We start from the raw sequence: 21992 nt of genomic DNA on the forward strand, positions 1-21992 counted from the left end.
GATGGCACATGAAGGAACGCTTGAGGAGCTTCTTCATAATTGTGACTCACACCTAACCTCCTTCACCACTTCAAAAGGTCACCTTTTTGCTTCCTTTGTATGGCACACAGGAAGGAATTCCCTTTTGTGGCATTCCAACACAAATGTAGCAAGCACGACAGTGTGAAAGGGTGGTGCCTTCTTGGCTCATCAGCGTAAATGATTTCTTCACAATGGAGGTCAGAGCATTGATTGCCCCAGCCTGCTGAGGTTATTAAATTGCATGCATATTCAGCCAGTGGCCAAAGTCCAAGTAGTAGATACAAACGCATGAGCAGGAGGCTTGAAAGGTGACGTCAAGTTTGAGAGCTTATCGAGCAGCATATGTCTGGTTGCTACTTGTTGTGGCTTTATTGACATTAAAAAAAAAAAAAACTCAATCATGGTGTGGACTCAGCATCGATGCAGTGTAATCTGGAATCAGGTCACTTCCTTTTTCCTGACCTCATTTGACGATTTAATGGCTATGCACATTTCTGGACAACGGAAATATCATCATATAAATCTTAATTAAATACTCAGTTCTAACAACTGTAAAACTACGCACAGTAAAACATGCAGTGATGTCCTTGCCATGAACTCTGCACTGTGTGTGCAAATGGTGCAAGTGTGCTCGAAAGGTGAGTAGATCCGCAGTATGTGATTTTTCCGGATAATTTCTGAATAAAATCACTCATCAGCGTGATGAATATTATCTTTCAAAAAAAAAACCTGACCACAGTGTGAGTGTGCCATACATTTCATTGAGCTCATGTCTTGTCATCGCTCATACAGTAGTCGCTCTATGCCAGCAGGAGTTGCAGGTGTGCACTTCCAAGCCGATGACACATCCCAGTCCATTATCGCTCTGTGGTTTTGTCTCAGAGCTTCCCACACACACACATTGCCTTCCATAGAAACCAATCACAAGGCGACAGACGAGGGCTGTCATCACTCACCTAAGCGTAAACCTTGTTAAAGCGCACTTGTTAGCGCGTTCCTTAGAATGCTTCGCTTCTTAGTCACTTCCTTTATTTGCAAATGCTGATGGGAAATGCGGAGATCAGGTTGTAAATTGCTCGACAAGACAAGAATTTTCTATTCTGGAGAGCAATACAAACAGAGGCCTGATACAACTCACCATTGCATCATGCCGCCGCATTGTTATGCTAAGTGGTTACAGTGTTGGCCCAAGCCAGTCCGCCTCGCTAATGACGACAGGGTGTGTTTTGTCTCCAAGACATACTGGCGGGCAATGTCTTATGAATTAAAATGGTGTTAGTAATCCTCGTGTTGGAGTGAGTTTACGTCGGGATGGTGTGGTTAAACTAAATGAGCATGGGAACGTAAGATTCCATTCGCAGTCACGCTAAAACCGCACACCCTCCCTACGGTGTCTGACGTCTGGGGAAAAGCTGTGAAAATGACAGCTGTGGTGTGAAGGAGGACGTCACGCCGCTCTCCGACTCTCCAGCTGTTGCTGGATTAAATGCAGCTGGAAAGCGACTCCAAATATGCCTTGTTTCCGGCACATTTTTTCCCACCGCTAATCGTAAGCAGTGCCGTGAACATCTTTGAGCGATTAGGCAGTCCTGAAGAGGACCGTGAACAGATGTACTCCCTGAACTGTGTTTCAAACAGCCAAAACGGGAGTTTCTGGAACTTAGCCAACGACTATCGCAGGCTTCCGGTGCTCTTGATGTTGCCTACAAAGCAGAAAGTTTACCTAAAATCGATCAATCTTAAAGTAACAATCCGTAGGCAGGGGGAGCTCAAACCTCCCTCGATTTCCCAGGGGTGAAGTTAAATTCGTACATCAGAGACCGGGGATCCCTTTGAGGAACTGATAAAGATTTCAGATGTGCAGTAAGGAAATCAGCATCACATCCATTTGTGATGGCGCAGGGTTATGAAATTACCGATCTCTCTCGTGGCGAATCAAGAGGGTAGGAAAACGTGTAAAGATGGATGGTCCACAGATGGGCTGCACTCCGTCAGCTGGATACGTCTTGTTTCCACATTTTCTGCATGACGGAGGTTGGAATCATTTGGGTCGTTCTATGTGCCGTGTCAGAGTGCTTTTTTGTTCCATTCTAACAAGAGCTTCGGGCCTCGGGAGAGTAAACCAGGCTACTTGTGGCAGGCGCATTAATTCCTCCAGACAGAAACGATCCACATGACGGAGCACAAACGCGTCGACAAGATGAGGTCCAGTGGCTGTTTTCCATCTTACAAGAAAACAAGCTGTGCAGATGCATACATTGTGCCGGTCCATTGAGGCAACCAAGCGTGGGTGGTATTAAGCGACCCAATCCTTAACTCCGACTATGGAATTTGAGAGCTGCTAAAGCCTTGAGGTAATGCACTGATGCACATGACAAATCAGTAAAATAATAACTTTGCAGCAAAATGTATAGGGCTGCCATTCATACAAGTTTGAACACCTGCACCATTTGTAAACTGACCAAACATTCTTGGGAAGTCACATGAACTCGGTTAAGATACCACGCAAAACTTATATCATTTGTCACCAGGGTTCAGCTAGCATAAATGCTAGTAGCCTATTCCTATTTCATTTACACTTACCGTTCAAAGGTTTGGGGTCACCCAGACAATTTAGTGTTTCTATGAAAACTAAAATAACTGCAAAAAGTTTTCAAGAGTTTTCAAGGGTTGTTTGATTGTCCATTCGCCTTCTAACACAATTAGCAAACACAATGGACCATAACACTGGAAATGGGCCTGTATACACCCATTCAAGTTCAAGTTCAAGTTTACTTTATTGTCAAAAATCCTATGTAACAGGGTTACCACAGAAGTTTGAAATTGCATGCAGATATTGCCTTAAAAAACAGACATTTTCAGCTAGAATAATCATTATCAATATATGGAGTATAGTCCTGACTAGTTTAATATTATTCTCATTGAAAAATAGCGATTTTATTTTAAAAGATATTTCTAAGTGACCCCTAACCTTTCAACGGTAGTATAAATGTAATTCATTATTTCATTCTGTTGCAACCAATATTTTGTCTCGTGTATCTCAGTTTACCCGATCCACATTTGCGCCTTCCCAAGTGCCTCTGGAGACGCTGTCGCCTACTCACTGTTGTGGTCACCCGACAGGAAGTGGATCAGCCGCCCCAGACCAAACAGTGCGAGGCCTCTGGAGCCTGAAGGCGTGTGGGAGGTGTGCTCTGAGCTCTCAGTGCACAAAGTGCTTCTTACTTCTTTGCCAAGCTGGTTGTGTACACAGACACACACATAAATTGACTTACTGTGCACAAATAAGTCACGTGACTTTACATGGGACTTTACATGGAACTTAACATGCGTTCCGCTGAATCCTAGATCAAGCCGAAGATTTTCAGCGTGCAGGAAGAGGGTGTCGTTTTACACATCTCCAAGAGATATCATACTCACATATGTGTCCCCCTGACCTCGCACTGGCTTGAGTGAAGGACTGCCTTTAAATAGGGACTCATGTCAAAGCGGTTTGAACACCCTGCTCATGTTAAAAGAGCCTTTTTAGTTGTTCTCGAAGAAGACACACTCTCAAGGAAAACAAAGTAGCTACTAAATAGTCTGCTTTTCTGTTACTGTTTCAAGGTGAGCCAGCATAATGAACAGGAAGTGATGGCCTTTGGGTATACCTACCTGCCTAATAATTATCCCTGCTAATTATAAAGCAGCTTTGATAACCTGAAAATAGCTGGAAGGGAAATACTGCCTGCCACAAAGCGTCAGATTAAAATGTGTAATTTTCCATGAGTGCCTATGTGTGATGAGAGTTCTACCTTTATAGGTGACAATAGCCAACCATCCAACTATTACTGAGCCAACCTGTCTACAGGTAGAATAAATTCATCTAAATTGTATAAGTAAGTTGTAAGTTTTTTTTAGCAAGGGTGGAGTTAAGTGGTTATACTTTCATGCACAGAATTTAGATTCCGATGAAAACCAATTCGCTGTCTGCACACCTTGAAGTTTTTAACTGGGACTGAGAGAGACCCTTGACAAGTTAATTGCTAGATGTTCATTCCAACAAGTTACACAACAAATGCATTGAAGTAAAAAGTCAACAATGAGGATCCGTTTTCATACGCTCAGGGCCAATTGAAAATCACTTTTAATCTGGTTTAAGATGTCTCTACACGGCTTGATTGCATAAAAATACCTCATAATCAAGGATTATAACTGCTTTTTTCTGTCTTTTAATTCGAAATCCACTTTTTTTTTTGGGAATCCCACAATATTTGTAGTACAAATATCCTTTCAAGAGTGCCTGGCATGCTGGTTTCAGAATCCAAACTAATCCATATGAATTATGACTGTGTTAAATCCTTTCCAAGTCAGTCAAACAAATTAACTTAAGGAAAATTAGCATCAGCGTTCTACAAACGACAGTTCATATTGCGTGACAAAAAGCAGACTTGACACTCATTGCAGCTCACGGCTGCTCTGACAGCTTCCACCTCCGGAGCGGGAATGGGAAAAGACGTAAGTAAATACAATGGACCAACTGGTCTGTCCCACGCACCTTACAAAAACCACTTCCTGTTGTGTTTACTCATAACGTAATGCTGATCCATCATGTGACACAACTGTAACTTGGCAAACACAGCCTTGTCATATTACGCCAAGTCGGTGTAGCACTGTTGTCGGCCCAACGGGTGGATTAGGAGGAGGAGGAATTTCTAAAGGAGCCAAGCATACATCAGCTAAATTAGCCGGGTGATTCAGATGGAAAAAGGGAGTTACAGAGGAGGACTACCAGGGAGATGGAGAGGGATGGTTCTGGGAGTAGTCACAGAAGGGAAGCCACCCACTGTGACCACAGAGGCTTGACTCATACGTTTAAACGGGCAGATGCTTTGGGGATAGGGACACACTATCCTGCAGGACATGCTATACCAAAATGGACTCACTCCTGTTGCCAGGGTGAGGCGGCATGGAATCTGTTCCCTTCCAATAGCTGAGCGTGGCAAAATAACTGTTGTTATGCTATCAGGAGTCATTCATAAAAAAACGGATGTGTACTGTTTGGTTACACACTGCTGACAACTGGAACAGCGTGTCCCGCCTCTATTGCAAAACGGCATCATTCCTCGTTAGGTGATTGTCGAGGGAAAAAAACAAGAAGACACTCGGGCTGAATGGAAAAACACTTCAAGTGAAGTGTGTTTACCTTTGCGGGGTTCTCACCGGTTTTTCAAGTTTCAAGCATTTCCAATTTGATTTGAATTGAATTTTATACCTGGGAATATTCTCATATAACCATGTAGGCAGACTTCCAAGCATGATGAGACTACGCAAAAGCAACGATTTGAACGTGAGGCCTCTCAAATAACGGCGATACGTTTTTTCTTCATCTAGTACATGGGGAAGGTCACGTGAGGTCTATTTCCACTCGTGGGTGGTCGAGGGCATATCTTTGATACTCACATGAAGTCATGCATGCAATGTTATGACATCCTGCACAGGAGCTTCATGCGAGTTTGTTCACATGTAAGCAAGATAAGGTCATTAAAAATAGAAGAAGCTTATTCCCTCAGTGTGATGTAAAATAGTGTTACACCGATTCAAAACAATAAAAAATATTGTTTGCCAGTATGCCATCCCAAAAAGAACTGCAAAGTTGTGATCAAGTGTGTATCAAGTGAGTGCATAACAAGTGTGTGAACATACAAGTGTGCGTTTTAGCACCTCGCCTCCGTTTCCTGTTTTCCTCTCACTATGTCCCCAGTCACGCCACCCCCCCCCCACCCCCACCCCGGCCTGTACAGCAAAGCTGATAACCACCACCACCACCACCACCCTCCAAACCCTTCCTCCCCATGAAGATAAGAACTTGTGATTACGGCTGATAGAATAGCAAGCCTGCACTCTTATAACCCAAACAAAATACATGCGGTGTGTGTGTGTGTGTGTATAAATCGCAGCAGCAGCTCTTCCAGAGTGTTTCTTGATTGGACACGTGGAAATCTAATCTGACAGCAAAGAGATGAACAGTGACACACAAGTACATGCACACAAGCGTGCACACCATGCACGCACGCACGCTCTTTCCTGGAGAGAAAACTGAGCATGGCAGTGATTACTCAACAGACCGGGGGCGGAGCATTGTTTTTTTGTCGTTAGTATTTTCAATGAGGCAACCAGTTCCAGATGCACTGAGCACAAACTACAAAGAACCATAACAATAAAAGAATGAATGAAAAAAAAAGAATCAGTACGGTAGATGAGGAACGAGCACGTCCACCTCGTAGCTCTGAAGTTCTGGGGTTGTCTTCTGAGGTTCACTGACGACTTTAAATCATCCATCGGTGTGAAAAGTTCTCTGAACTTCTGCGAAAAATCAGCGAAAATTGGAAGATTTTTTGAGGTTGAATGTCTATGTCTTATGTTTTACTTTGTTCATGTCTTCAAAATAAAAACAACAAAATCAGTGTACCAATTTTCAAAAGGAATTGAAATCTGCCGTCCGATTACTGGGTCGGGCCGTACTTTGAAAAAAGCTTCCGTGAATGAATAAATTGCCTCATCCTTTGGCAACTTCAGTAAAGCCGCCATCAAAGTGCGTTGGATTAAAGTGAGCTAAAGCCTTTTGTTTACAAAATTTCCCCTAGTGTGGTTAGCCTTTGACAGCTTCTCAAACTCCCACACGTCTCTCACAAGGGCAGGAACGTGGTCGAAAACACCAGGAGGGTGCAGACCATCCGTCTCTTCCCGTAAACTGCATTTTGTGAGGCCCGCTGATTTAAGTCTAGTGTTTCATACAAAACCCACACGTTGTTTGTTTGACTCGTTGCCATAGAGACAGTGACATCCCTCAATGGTGGACCTGAATAGATGTTGCGGGGGTAGTAAACATTGTTAGCATGTTAGCGCAAGTTCATCACAGTGGGCAAAACAATCTTCTAGATTTTCATTACGAGACAGTGACATCCCTCAATGGTGGACCTGAATAGATGTTGCGGGGGTAGTAAACGTTGTTAGCATGTTAGCGCAAGTTCATCACTGTGGGCAAAATAATCTTCTAGATTTTCATTACGATTGAGATTGACAGAGTCCGAAATGTGCTGTTTGCCTCTGCGTCAACGTCACGTTTCTTTCCTGCCCTGTCAGCTGTTTGAATGACAGAGAGCTAACTATATGACCTCCATCCGATTACTTTACAATCCTCTGGCACCAGACGGTCTGTCTCAGGTAGATTCTGCACCTGTGTGTTCCAGCGAGTCAATCGCACTAACCAAACACACGCGCAAGGAGTTGTCACTCTATCGCTTTGCTAGTCAGTACTTTAAGGGCGGTGTGTGCAATCACACAGGCCTATAAAACACTGGCCCCTTTCGCACTGCCAATAAAATACGTAAACTTTTTATCACGTCACTCTTCTGTTTAAACGGCGCAGTCATAGAATGGCGGGACGAAGTCGACCGGAGATTTGTCCTTGACCTAATAGAATTCTGTAGTTTAAAATTTTAAAATTGAAGCTTTTCAGATCTTTTAGTACGGCTTGTTTTTTTGTTGTTTTTTTTGCCTGTGCATATTACAGAATTTAATCATTTCGTCTTTCCTGCAATCAGATAATAGGATGCGTGGCGAAGTATAAAATACGTCAGCTAAAGGAATGTCCTCTGTTATTGTTGTGATACAACAATTCTGCGGGGGTTTTAATTACAGCTTTTTTTCCGTGTCGCAAATTTGATGGCTATCCGCATACGATGTGCAAACCCGGAAGAGGGATGTGAAGTTTATCGCTTTACCTTGTCCTCTTTCACCCTGTAGTGTTGAACGCAAATATTTAGATTCATCAAACACTGGGGTTGGTTAATTATCTGATTGTGAGATTTTGCGTCACTGTCTGAAAATGCACAGCCCGGATCCTACTTTATGAGTTTTTGCAACGTTAATATATATTTACATGAAATTAACCCGTGGGCCAAAAAATACTACTGCACAGTTTTATTTATTTTTAATCGACTTTCATCATATCAACGACAACAACGCAAACATTTCTACTTTACATTGTTTCAGGTAAAAAAATCTCCGGAATTAGATTCACTTGTAGATATTAATGAAAAAAACAAATAAAAAAAAAAAAAAAATCAAAGCGTAACACTGAATGACTTTTGCAGACTCGCTTGTCAGACTATCGAGGGCCGACGCTGAATGTTTGTCACCACATTTGTGACTGGTTGGACCTGATCTGTCACAAGTATCTCTATCCTTTCACCAAGCGTGGAGGGTGGGGCTTAGCTCAAGCTTGCCTCACACAAGTGTACAAAAATGGATTTACACCATCTGAAAACCTTTTAATTTTATTTTTTTATTGCACTTCTGACTTAAAGGAACGGGTGCACTTTTTGAGATTACCAGGCAGCACGTGTGTTCACTTCCATGTGGCATATAAACATATTTCTGTCAATCAAGGCACACCTTATCTTTAAGATCTTTGATGCATGACTTGGATCCCCACTGCATGTAGTCAGTGAAGGAAGGAAAAACAGGTCAGCATATTGTGTAACCGCTTGGCACTATCCGATCATTGTGTGCTTCATGCAGTGCAAGTGCTGAAGCGTGCATTTAGAAGGTTGCGTGCATACACACAAATGAGGAATTGTACATTGAGAGTGCATGGTTTGACCATTAGGCCACAAATATAAATACTTTATCAAATAAAACTAAATTGGGTGTGAAGTACAATACACAGTTTGGATTATTGTATGTCCTGGACATATGCTGTTTTGCAGATTTAGTTCAAATGGGACTAAAGGCGATCATTGCTTGCTTAAGATGACATTTCTGATCTTCAGTAGGTTCACACTAGTGCATTTATTTTCCTCTTAATTGCACGGAAATTATTTTTAAAAATAACATCTCCCACACAAAACAAGTTTGCCTGTGTATGAATCATAGAAAAATAAATAAATATAATTTCAATGCATTTAATTTCTATTAAATAGATTTATATGTATTGTTATTTAAAATTTTGCCCAAAAAAAAATCCTAAAATGAGCCTACGGCCTTATAGTGACATTTTTCTTTACAGGCAGTTCCTACTAAACAATCATCTTCACTTACTGCTTAAGGCTTCCACATCAACTGAACCACTGTACAGGAACAGGAAAGTCGGGATTCATGCAGGTACAAGATGAACCTGCACTGTGCCACTAAAAAAGAACGTTATGATCCAAAAAAAAAAAACTCAAACATGAGCAATTATGTGTACCACCACCTGTGCATGTTTGCGCTTACTCCCAACACAGACATGTTCCTATGTGCACTACAGACTACGTGTGTCATATGTCTGTGGTTTACAAACACTGTATGTCTGCCGTTACCAGACACCGTGGCTATTCTGGCCCCCTCTCCCCAAGTGCCCCCCACCCCCCATCCTAGTGTCCGGTCTCCGTGTGGAAGTCTGTAAGCCAAGGTCACCGGGTCACATTCCTCCAGCTCTTTGGCATTCTGCCCAAGGGTTCATGTAGTGTGCGTGTGTATGTATGCGTGTGTGTTCTGCACTGCCTACAGATAGAGGCACACGCTCACGCGCACACACACACACACACACAAAATATAGAGCCAAAAAGGGACGTGTTATACAGGAGTGTGATTAACGTGGCTGTCTACACACGTACTTTCAGCAGCGCTGGGTGCCTCGGATGCAAACAGTGCTGACGCGTTTGTATGTTTGAGGCTTGACGGGGGGGGTCCTCCAGGATCATTTGCGGATCATCATATTCTCATATGACATACGTATGTGATAACTATTGAATGCCAACGTGTTGGTATGCAAAGTTTAAAAAAAAAAAAAAAATGCCCAAGTGGAATCCAGTTTTAAGAATGTCTTGCCTGATGAGATTTGGTTAATCATTCCCTCCTAATAAATGAACGAACTCTGCCAACAATTAAGTCTCCTTCACCAAACCATCTGTCGTACATAGTATCAAGTCTGACCTGTGGTAGTAGAAGAAGAAATCTAGGTTAGTTAATATGCTAACTAAATTGCGGCTGCAGTCTTTTCCTTGTCATTTTATTGCGGTAATTGACATGTTACACAAACATTCAATACTACCATGCTTCAATCGCAACTTACAAATAGACAACCCCTTAAAAGTGAATAAATCAAATAATATGGAATGGCACATTAATTATTCCTGATAAAATCACAAGCCATTGCATGAAGTTCAATCAAAACGCCAGACACAGATTATGCAAATCAAACAAAGAAGTCCAGCCATGTTGCATGGGCCATGAACTTCCTGGAGTTCTATTCCCTGAAATTCAGAGGGTCTTGCCGGAAATCCAGCTCGAGGCTATCGGCCCCCCCGTCGCCGCCTCCCACGGAAAGGGTCGCAGAGTGTGAATAAGTCCACAGAGCAAACATGGCCGTGGCTGACAGGCGGTCTGACTCAGCGCCACATTCCAGTGGAGTCACCCATCCACTTTACCCTGGGCACACGCACCCCTCTGCACGCACACTCTATGCATCACCTCTTAAATCTCCTTCACTCCATCGCACCGTGCACCATACAGGTGCGCTGTACTTATACCATCTAATTAACCGCAACAACTGCTTCCCATCGTGGCATTTGTCACTCAATCTTACTCATGATGTGCACATACCCTATTTACTCAGTCCACATCACTCTTGCGCCACCTTTTTTTTTTTTTTGTATGAGTGAGTTTATTTTATCCGGTCAATGGAATGCAATGGAGAGACTGAGAGCTCACCTATGGAAAAGAAAGCGACTCTGTGTTGAATGTAAAATGTATAACAGTCAGTACAGTATATCCCTATGCAGCTGCTATTGCATGTCGGGATGATAAGCTGCCAACTAGCAAGAGCCCTCATTCATTCACTCATTCACTCAGAGTGATTCTCAAACCAGTCTGTCAAGGAATCAACACGTGAGCCTAGTTGACACCATCTTGACATACATGTTGAATTAACAGAAATTAACTTCGTCATTATAGAAGTCCCTATAGAGAGAGCATGATTGCATCACTATGACATCTAAAAATCTAAGCCTTGTTTTTGTAGCACAACTAAAGATGATATGAACTCATTGGCTGCCTTTGACGAATATACTCAAAAATCAATTTGAACTGACAGTCAATGAGTTCACGTATTGGAATCAAAGTCACACAGGAAATTGATGTGGCATTGTTCAAACAAAAGAGGAAGTGGATATCTCTTTTTTTTTCCTCCCCCAGAACAAATTAGTATCCTTACACAAGTTGCCTTAGGGTAAAGGCACACCAAGCCTATGTCAAACAACCGGCCGCAATCAATGGGGATTGTTGCGTCAACTAACTTGACTGTTGTCTTGGCCAAACTAATTACACATGAACATAATGTACACAATAGGCTGTATGAGATTTGTTAACATGATTTTGTTTGGGGCTCCTGCTACACTTGGAATTCATTTTATGGCCATTCTTGAAGCGATAAATTAATTTGCTGGGTGATCAAAGCAAGAAAAAACTAATCAGAATAATACGGTGCACCAAAGTTGCACAAGTTAATTTTATTTATATTGCATAAAGGATGCAAAAGGAAAATAATGTTTTATTTTTCCTTTTTAGTCAATTTTTTTAATTTATTGGGCTCATTCTAAGTGGTCAATACATTACATAATTTTAAAGAAATTGGTTCCGTAGTGTTTACAGAATATACGAACAAACAAAATCAATCAAAACAAAAAAAATCAAAACATCTGAATAACTGCAAAGAAAAGACACACTGTGTGATAAAATCATGCAGTGTCCCTGCCTATTTTGTCCTTTAGTCTTCAGCAAGGACACTCTGTTAGGCGTGTGCGATTAACCGGGCATGAGTCAGATACAGGTGTTTTGCAATTGAAGCACGGCTTCCTCACTTCTCCCCTCCCCCATTTTTTTTTTTTTAGCTTTACAGCAATGACACAGCTCACATCTTGACACGCAAGGCTCCTGTCAATCAAGAGATGTACGAATTATGATTCAACACACTGGAGACAGTCGGACGGTCCGCAGTGAGGGTGTCTGTGTTTACACGGTGAAAAGTTTGGTCCCACCAAAGATATGAGCGCTCATGGGAGAAAAGTCGATAGCATTTGCAGGTATAGTTTGCGATGACTATGCCTGAGGATAAAGGCCACTGATAAAGGTTATATCGAGAACCATAGTAGAGAAACGGAGAGTTAAATCTGGGTCTTTGGATAAGATAAACAAAGCGGAGGGATTGAGAAAATTCTTCTGAAATGTGTGTCAATGTTTATGTAGTCATGGTTCTGCAGTCCAATCTGGAGTCCAGCACTAACCTGTACTCAGGCTGTCATGTTGAGGACTATTACTAATGTGTAATCGCGGTGATGACTGGTATTGTCGCCTGCCTGGAGTAATGCAATGTGGATTTTCCTGTAAGATCACCAGAGTGACGCAAAACCTCCGTTTCTAGAGCACCAACTGAGTCATCTTTCTGAATAAAATACGAGACCCGTGTTTGAGCTTATTACTTTCAGATGTGTGTGGTACTGGGAAGAACCTGTACAAAAAAGCTAAGTCAACAGAAGCCCACTTGTCCATGATTTGTAGATTTTTATAGTCGTGACGTAGTTGTTCCGTTTGGCAACGTACGTAAGGCAACTGACCAGGGTTCAACTTTCCGGTTCCGATCGTTATTTGTTCCCAAGCGGACATTGGTGACTGGTGGCTGACTAAACAAACACGTTTCATTTATGACTTGTTCTTGAGTCTAGAGGGTGGCCATTTCATACTTTGGAGTGTCCTCTCGTGCTCTTTACAAGATTGTGAAACGCCACCAGGCTACTACTTGTTTGGTTGCTCAGCAACCAGCCCAAGCTATAGACAAACTTGTGCCAGGCTGCCGTTGTCCTAAGGTGCACCTTCCTGCACACTACCCTACGGCATGCACCATGAAAACCAAGTGTAGTGTGAAAAAGGCTTGACATACTACACTCAACCGTTCCACCGTGTTATGTTGAAAGCAATTGTTACGGCCTTGTATGTATTTTATACGTCACAGCAAGCGCTTGCATTTATCAGGCAACCAATCTAATGTTCTGATTGCAGGATTCCGTGTCAGCAATGCGGACGTGCACAGACTCTGTGAGAAAGGCTCATTATGATCCAATCTGCTCGACTGAGATAGCTACGATGCAACTATTTTAATTGGCAATCAAAGATAAAATGTGAAAATGTGTTTTCATTTAACGTTATGATTTTTGTCATTTAAATTTTTGGCTCTGATCAATAATACAGAATGGAAAAAAACAACCACCAATTTAAATGTTGTTCTAATATTGGTTTAGTCAGATTTACATGACTGGAAATCAATAAACAGCATTAATACATAAAGATGTTAGCTTGTTAGCTTATTAGCTGCCACGATCAGTCAGGCGCACAGGGAGAACATGCAAACCACACAAGAAGGCCAGAACCCTAATTCAAACAATGGCTCAAATTAACTGGAATAATTTCCAGTTTCAATGTGAATCCAAACAAAAAGTTGCATAGAAAACAGAAAAGTGACTGGTTGGAGGGAAAAACATTTTGACAGCAAAACCGACCTAATAAAAGAAAATGCAACTGAACTCACCGACTGACTGACTCACTCACTCACTCACTCACTCACTCACTAAGAAATGATGAAACAGTGTGCGTGAAAACGTGTATTTATGTTAGCTTTGTGAGGCATGAAGAGTACAGGAGACTGGAGACGGATTTGACGACGATGACTGGACACGAGGGCTGCGAAGACTCCTAACCTGTGCTTAGGAGGACAGACACCCCGAGGGCAAGACCGCAGCAGCTGGTATGTTTCTATAAACAGACAGGCCGGGTCGGGCCGTCCTCGTGTGATGTGCGCAGCAGATGCTGATCTCTGTCAGTCTTCAGGAAGAAGCAATTATTGACTCACGCCTCCAATTTATAGTGCACATCAAACCGTCCAATTACTGGCAGTCTTCAAGTGTGACTCATATAGTTGACAGAGATGCGGCAACCCAAAAAAACATTGAAACAACAAAAAATGAGGACATGCCATTGAGATAAAACTTTACATGTAATATCCAATAACAACTCATTATTTTCCCTGAAATTATCATCCGGGAACTTGTCATCACACTGCGCTACACTCAGTCTGTCCTATGGCTATTGTGCATCTTACATAAGATTTGACCTGGTAAAATTCCACAATGCTGCCGCGCGCCTCTGTCCTCCATCGTCCAAGTGTAGCGACAACAATTTCTCACTGTTTAAATCCAGCCGCCCACTCCGGGGATGTTTTTACAGCTGCTTACAAGCGGGGGTTGCCTCACTTCAAATGAAACTTTGCCTTTAAGAGTCGCTCATCCGGATACACTACATGTCATTGTTTTCGGGGCTCCTGTCTACTCCTCTGGAGCGTCCTCACAAAGCCTCTTGTGGCCTATTGAGGAACATAAATCGGCACATTTAATCCGTCCTGTGCGGAATATGAAAATCAGCCAACTTCTTGCATTACATTAAAAAAAAAAAAAAATGGGGGGGACATTTAGTTTCATTTTACCATACACAGAAAATGTCTCATCCATGTGGCTCCAGCAGGTAATAATCAAAAATAAATAAAATCGCAAAACAGGAAAGCAGACGAACTGTGAGATCACGCATTAGTTGTCTGATGAGTTACAGAGCAGAGAATGACAAATGAGAACTATCAATTTGCTTTGGGATGTAACCTAAAACCAGCACATAGAGGAATACACACACATAAACAGACACAGACACTTTCAGAGTTGAACAGGACAGATATAAAGTGAGATCCAGCTCTGCTTGAGCACTTATAATCACTTGAAATTCTAGTGCAGTGTGTATCATCAATAAAGGGGATCTGGTAGCCCCATCCTGGATGATGCAATGCATATGTTCTGTCTGGAAAGGGTAAAAAAGTATTTTAAGTAAGTAATATCACAGCTGCGTATTTTGTTTCTGTGTGAACACTCCATCTCTATAATTTTCCACATTGCTATCGCAATAATCTTATCTCACGCCTTGATGGGTTGCACGTTGCAAGGTGACTGAGGACTGACTTTTTACTATTGGAAAGTCACTTTATGCATGTACTGGACTAGTGGGTGCAGGTCAAACATTTTGTATATATTTTATATATATATATATATATATATATATATATATATATATATATATATATATATATATATACACACACACACACACACACACACACACACACACACATCCTTGTTAACCTCCCTCTGCAGGACCCAACTTAATTTACCGAGTTCTGGGGTCCACCCTTTCTAGTGGTCCAAGAACTATGAAAAAAATCAGGCAACTCCCAAAAAAAATCTTGTTACTAAAAATCACTTTCAATAAACACAATTTGAAACTTTTTTTTTCATGTCAGTTTTTCAGTCATATCTGGGGCCTGTTTCTAACATTCCGGCTTTGCGGGGTCCACCTTTACACACATGAGATTTTTAGTCAGTTATGGGGATCGCTTTTAATATTTCAACCTTAAGAGGTCTACCTATACACACATTATTTTTTTAGCCAGTTATGGAGCTTGCTGTTAAGATTTAAGACTTGTTAGGTCTGCCTTTATAAAGAGGATCTATCAAGTTCAACCCCAACCCTAATCTAACCCAAACATGCATTTGTGTGGACTTAATCATTTGAGAAAACCTAAAAATTTTGTTAGTGTTATTAATACTTTCATCTGGCTAAATATACTAGATATACATTGAAATGTGCATTCTAAAATACATTCTGAAGTCTTTATTCAGATTCTGGTCCATTTTCCTTGGTCACAGTCTTAATATTCTTCAATTTGTTCAGTCATATTGGTACATTTTAAAATATTTAAATTCTGCATTTTAGCTAACTATAAAGTACACAGGATTTACAAGTAATAATTGTCGAGTCAAAATTTTAAATGGACACATTACAAATGTAGCCAATGAATAAAGGAACTTATTTAATCTAACATTTACGAACAGGAGAAGTGGAGCATAAAAAAAATCACAAACAAATAGTGAACAAATGGTGAAACAGGACCAGTCATGTGTTTCTATCTCTGTTAAGGGAAGCTGTTTCACTCATATTTTCTCCTCATGGTGGTTATTCTCTTTTTGACAAAGTACTTAACAGCTCGGTGCTTGTGGTTCTGCAGCAATGCATCTCTCGCAGTCAAGCTTACCAGGAACCTGATTTGTCAATATATACTTCCTTGAATGTTTATTTACTGCAGCACATTCCTCTGGGGTCCAGCTTCTTTTCACAACTTTTCCGTTACCTAAGGGCATAGGAAGAGCACTTTTTAGTTTACAACTTAATTAGAACAAAATTGCATAAAGAATACATTCACTTTATGTACAATTATCCGACAATATAATTCAAATGAGATATTTTATAACGTCAACTATCTTTGTCAACAGTGATGAGCCTACAATAGACATAAGTAAATCAGTTAATATCTGAGATATTAATCCGGTCATTTAAGTTGCTAGGTGGTCTTCAGTGTCAGCTGTTTTGATATTAACAAAATTAAAAATAGATGCACAAAAGGGTAACATTAGAATGCCCCCAGTTTTGGTGGTGGGGGAAAGAGGTCTCTCATTTTCTTGATTACTTTTAAGCAGTTTTGCATTTGACCAGAATGTCACTGCTGGTAGATGAAGCAATTCCTGGACCCTACAGAGGTTGCACAGGCAGTCAAACTCCACCATGGCAGCACATTGGGATGCACCATTTCTCTGACAAAACCATTAAGAACAGATACAAGTTGTTGCAAAATCAGGGAAAATAAAAAATAAAAATCAGAGAAAAACTTTTTTCAGACAGTGTTTTACATGTATGGGGAATTTGCTTTGATAACGTGCTACACATGGACAAACAAAGATGATAAAAGTAAATTTGGAAATATATAGTGTGTAAAAAATTAAATGCAAGCTGTATAAGAATGGTATCTGCCTTGGTGTGACAATGTGTGAATTTGCATATTCACTAATAGGTTAATCTAGAGCAATTTTTCTTTCTCTCTTTTGAGGTAAATGTGTCATGTATACATTACCTCTATTTAAAAATAGATGTAAACAAACATCTCACATATAATCAAGGTTAGCAATGACCTGTAACTCACATGAGAAAGGATGGGTCAATTTTCATTTTATGACAAAATTCAAAAGTTTAGACCTTACATGTCTAAGAAAAAAAGTCAAGTGGTGTTTAATATATCTTGCTTGGGTCATCTAAATCTTAGTAAGCAGCATATGTGAGGATAATTAGATACTGATACAGTAGTAACAATTGGGCAATTTAAAAGCAACTGTGATAAAGTTATATATTGAAAAGGATTACTCTAAACTCACCTCCCTTTTTGGCAGACTTTTCATTACTTGGGCCACGAGATGCGGAGGTACAAGAGGTCACTTCTATCACTTCTGGGATCAGCCCATCTGAAATGATGATTTTTAAGTACAGAAAAAAAACACAGTATAGCAATATTCTAAAACAAAAATTAACTGCACCTGTATAAGAATGCTTGGTCAAATTTAATATACTCTTGTTTTGAGCAGATTGATTTGCAGAGGTACAGAGCAGTCCTTTTGGGAATCATTGTCAGTATCATCACTGTCTGAGTAGTCCACTTTGAGAAACTCCTTTGATAATTGATAGCTCTATGGAGGGAATTAAAAGAAATGTGTTGTTAGTTTCTGCAAGCTACTCTTATATGCTGTATTAATATAAAGACTAGAATTTCTTTGCTCAAAATAATTAAAATTTCTGTCCAATATCTTAACTGGTAGACGACCGGTGCTGTACACATCCTCTGAAATATGCCAAAACCTTATATCACAGGACATTTTACATATAAAACATGGAAAAGGCTCCAAAATTTACAACAAAGAAGCCACAAGAAACCATATTTCAGAAATCTGTTATGTGTGTGTGAATGATTGGCTTGGTTGGAATAACCAAGACAACTTTAGATCCATACGGAGGGCCCCACAAGTAGCCATCAGAAATCTGTTATGTGTGTGTGAATGATTGGCTTGGTTGGACACCCATGGGCGCATGTTTCAACAATCCTTCTATAGGTGTGTGTGCCACTGGTTCGTTTGGGCTCTATGAGGAGAATCACTAAAACCATGTGATCCAATGGTTGGCTGAATGCTGTTTAAGGTACCTTCTGACTAAAGAACAGCTTTCCAACTAAAAGCTGTAAACTAAGAGAACAAGAAAAGGTCTACAAAGTTGATTTCTTACAACAAAGTCGCACTGAATGTTACCTGTTGGCTGGCATCTTGTTTGATGTTATCATCAGGGTCAGAGTCCTGCCAAGTTCTGGCTGGTTCAGGCAGAGCACCGTCAACAGGAGCCTGAGAGCCTGTCACCTGGAATTAAAACCACAAATAACTTACCAACATCATACAGACACCACAAATGACAGACTCAAGACCTGTATAGTTAAATCATGTGAAGTTAGTCCCCAAAACCAAACAAGCTTTTCTAACTAAAGTGTTCCAGTCAGACCTGATGTCTAATCAGGTCCTATAACAGCATCTTTATGGATGTAGTGGAGCATCCTTCAGCATGACACTTTAGCCGTTTAGCTGTTGAGGATGTGTGGAACTATAGCTGTAAGATAATCAGCCTCCATAATGTCCATAACCAAAATATGATCTAAAAACATGAGGCAACCTTTGATCCATACGGAGGGCCCCACAAGTAGCCATCAGAAATCTGTTATTGTGTGTGTGTGAATGATTGGCTTGGTTGGAATAACCAAGACAACTTTAGATCCATACGGAGGGCCCCACAAGTAGCCATCAGAAATCTGTTATGTGTGTGTGAATGATTGGCTTGGTTGGACACCCATGGGCGCATGTTTCAACAATCCTTCTATAGGTGTGTGTGCCACTGGTTCGTTTGGGCTCTATGAGGAGAACCACTAAAACCGTGTGATCCAATGGTTGGCTGAATGCTGTTTAAGGTACCTTCTGACTAAAGAACAGCTTTCCAACTAAAAGCTGTAAACTAAGAGAACAAGAAAAGGTCTACAAAGTTTATTTCTTACAACAAAGTCTAACTGAATGTTACCTGTTGGCTGGCATCTTGTTTGATGTTATCATCAGGGTCAGAGTCCTGCCAAGTTCTGGCTGATTCAGGCAGCGCACCATCAACAGGAGCCTGAGAGCCTGTCACCTGGAATTAAAACCACAAATAACTTACCAACATCATACAGACACCACAAATGACAGACTCAAGACCTGTATAGTTAAATCATGTGAAGTTAGTCCCCAAAACCAAACAAGCTTTTCTAACTAAAGTGTTCCAGTCAGTTCTGGATGTCTAATCAGGTCCTATAACAGCATCTTTATGGATGTAGTGGAGCATCCTTCAGCATGACACTTTAGCCGTTTAGCTGTTGAGGATGTGTGGAACTATAGCTGTAATATAATCAGCCTCCATAATGTCCATAACCAAAATATGATCTAAAAACATGAGACAACCTTCGATCCATACGGAGGGCCCCACAAGTAGCCATCAGAAATCTGTTATTATGTGAGTGTGAATGATTGGCTTGGTTGGAATAACCAAGACAACTTTAGATCCATACGGAGGGCCCCACAAGTAGCCATCACAAATCTGTTATGTGTGTGTGAATGATTGGCTTGGTTGGACACCCATGGGCGCATGTTTCAACAATCCATCTATAGGTGTGTGTGCCACTGGTTCGTTTGGGCTCTATGAGGAGAACCACTAAAACCGTGTGATCCAATGGTTGGCTGAATGCTGTTTAAGGTACCTTCTGACTAAAGAACAGCTTTCCAACTAAAAGCTGTAAACTAAGAGAACAAGAAAAGGTCTACAAAGTTTATTTCTTACAACAAAGTCTAACTGAATGTTACCTGTTGGCTGGCATCTTGTTTGATGTTATCATCAGGGTCAGAGTCCTGCCAAGTTCTGGCTGATTCAGGCAGCGCACCATCAACAGGAGCCTGAGAGCCTGTCACCTGGAATTAAAACCACAAATAACTTACCAACATCATACAGACACCACAAATGACAGACTCAAGACCTGTATAGTTAAATCATGTGAAGTTAGTCCCCAAAACCAAACAAGCTTTTCTAACTAAAGTGTTCCAGTCAGTTCTGGATGTCTAATCAGGTCCTATAACAGCATCTTTATGGATGTAGTGGAGCATCCTTGAGCATGACACTTTAGCCGTTTAACTGTTGAGGATGTGTGGAACTATAGCTGTAATATAATCAGCCTCCATAATGTCCATAACCAAAATATGATCTAAAAACATGAGACAACCTTCGATCCATACGGAGGGCCCCACAAGTAGCTATCAGAAATCTGTTATTATGTGTGTGTGAATGATTGGCTTGGTTGGAATAACCAAGACAACTTTAGATCCATACGGAGGGCCCCACAAGTAGCCATCAGAAATCTGTTATTATGTGTGTGTGAATGATTGGCTTGGTTGGAATAACCAAGACAACTTTCGATCCATGCGGAGGGCCCCACAAGTAGCCATCAGAAATCTTTTATGTGTGTGTGAATGATTGGCTTGGTTGGACACCCATGGGCGCATGTTTCAAATATCCATCTATAGGTGTGTGTGCCACTGGTTCGTTTGGGCTCTATGAGGAGAACCACTAAAACCGTGTGATCCAATGGTTGGCTGAATGCTGTTTAAGGTACCTTCTGACTAAAGAACAGCTTTCCAACTAAAAGCTGTAAACTAAGAGAACAAGAAAAGGTCTACAAAGTTTATTTCTTACAACAAAGTCTAACTGAATGTTACCTGTTGGCTGGCATCTTGTTTGATGTTATTATCAGGGTCAGAGTCCTGCCAAGTTCTGGCTGGTTCAGGCAGCGCACCATCAACGGGAGCCTGAGAGCCTGTCACCTGGAATTAAAACCACAAATAACTTACCAACATCATACAGACACCACAAATGACAGACTCAAGACCTGTATAGTTAAATCATGTGAAGTTAGTCCCCGAAACCAAACAAGCTTTTCTAACTAAAGTGTTACAGTCAGTTCTGGATGTCTAATCAGGTCCTATAACAGCATCTTTATGGATGTAGTGGAGCATCCTTGAGCATGACACTTTAGCCGTTTAACTGTTGAGGATGTGTGGAACTATAGCTGTAATATAATCAGCCTCCATAATGTCCATAACCAAAATATGATCTAAAAACATGAGACAACCTTCGATCAATACGGAGGGCCCCACAAGTAGCTTTCAGAAATCTGTTATTATGTGTGTGTGAATGATTGGCTTGGTTGGAATAACCAAGACAACTTTCGATCCATACGGAGGGCCCCACAAGTAGCCATGAGAAATCTGTTATTATGTGTGTGTGAATGATTGGCTTGGTTGGAATAACCAAGACAACTTTCGATCCATACGGAGGGCCCCACAAGTAGCCATCAAAAATCTGTTATGTGTGTGTGAATGATTGGCTTGGTTGGACACCCATGGGCGCATGTTTCAAATATCCATGTATAGGTGTGTGTGCCACTGGTTCGTTTGGGCTCTATGAGGAGAACCACTAAAACCGTGTGATCCAATGGTTGGCTGAATGCTGTTTAAGGTACCTTCTGACTAAAGAACAGCTTTCCAACTAAAAGCTGTAAACTAAGAGAACAAGAAAAGGTCTACAAAGTTTATTTCTTACAACAAAGTCTAACTGAATGTTACCTGTTGGCTGGCATCTTGTTTGATGTTATCATCAGGGTCAGAGTCCTGCCAAGTTCTGGCTGGTTCAGGCAGAGCACCGTCAACAGGAGCCTGAGAGCCTGTCACCTGGAATTAAAACCACAAATAACTTACCAACATCATACAGACACCACAAATGACAGACTCAAGACCTGTATAGTTAAATCATGTGAAGTTAGTCCCCAAAACCAAACAAGCTTTTCTAACTAAAGTGTTCCA

General features: G+C 41.1%; 1 long non-coding RNA gene across 1 annotated transcript; it reads right to left on the bottom strand.

Annotated features, from left to right (window-relative positions):
- Nucleotides 1–15792: 15792 nt before the first annotated feature.
- LOC125977348 (uncharacterized) lies at nt 15793–20051 on the bottom strand. The gene is made up of 5 exons (XR_011087708.1): nt 19944–20051; nt 19132–19236; nt 18321–18425; nt 17400–17708; nt 15793–16324 (listed from the first exon to the last, which is right to left on the bottom strand). It is a non-coding gene; the product is annotated as an uncharacterized lncRNA (long non-coding RNA).
- Between the last annotated feature and the right edge of the window lie 1941 nt (nt 20052–21992).

This window comes from Syngnathus scovelli, chromosome 11 (assembly GCF_024217435.2).
Source record: "Syngnathus scovelli strain Florida chromosome 11, RoL_Ssco_1.2, whole genome shotgun sequence".
Taxonomy (NCBI): Eukaryota; Metazoa; Chordata; class Actinopteri; order Syngnathiformes; family Syngnathidae; genus Syngnathus; species Syngnathus scovelli.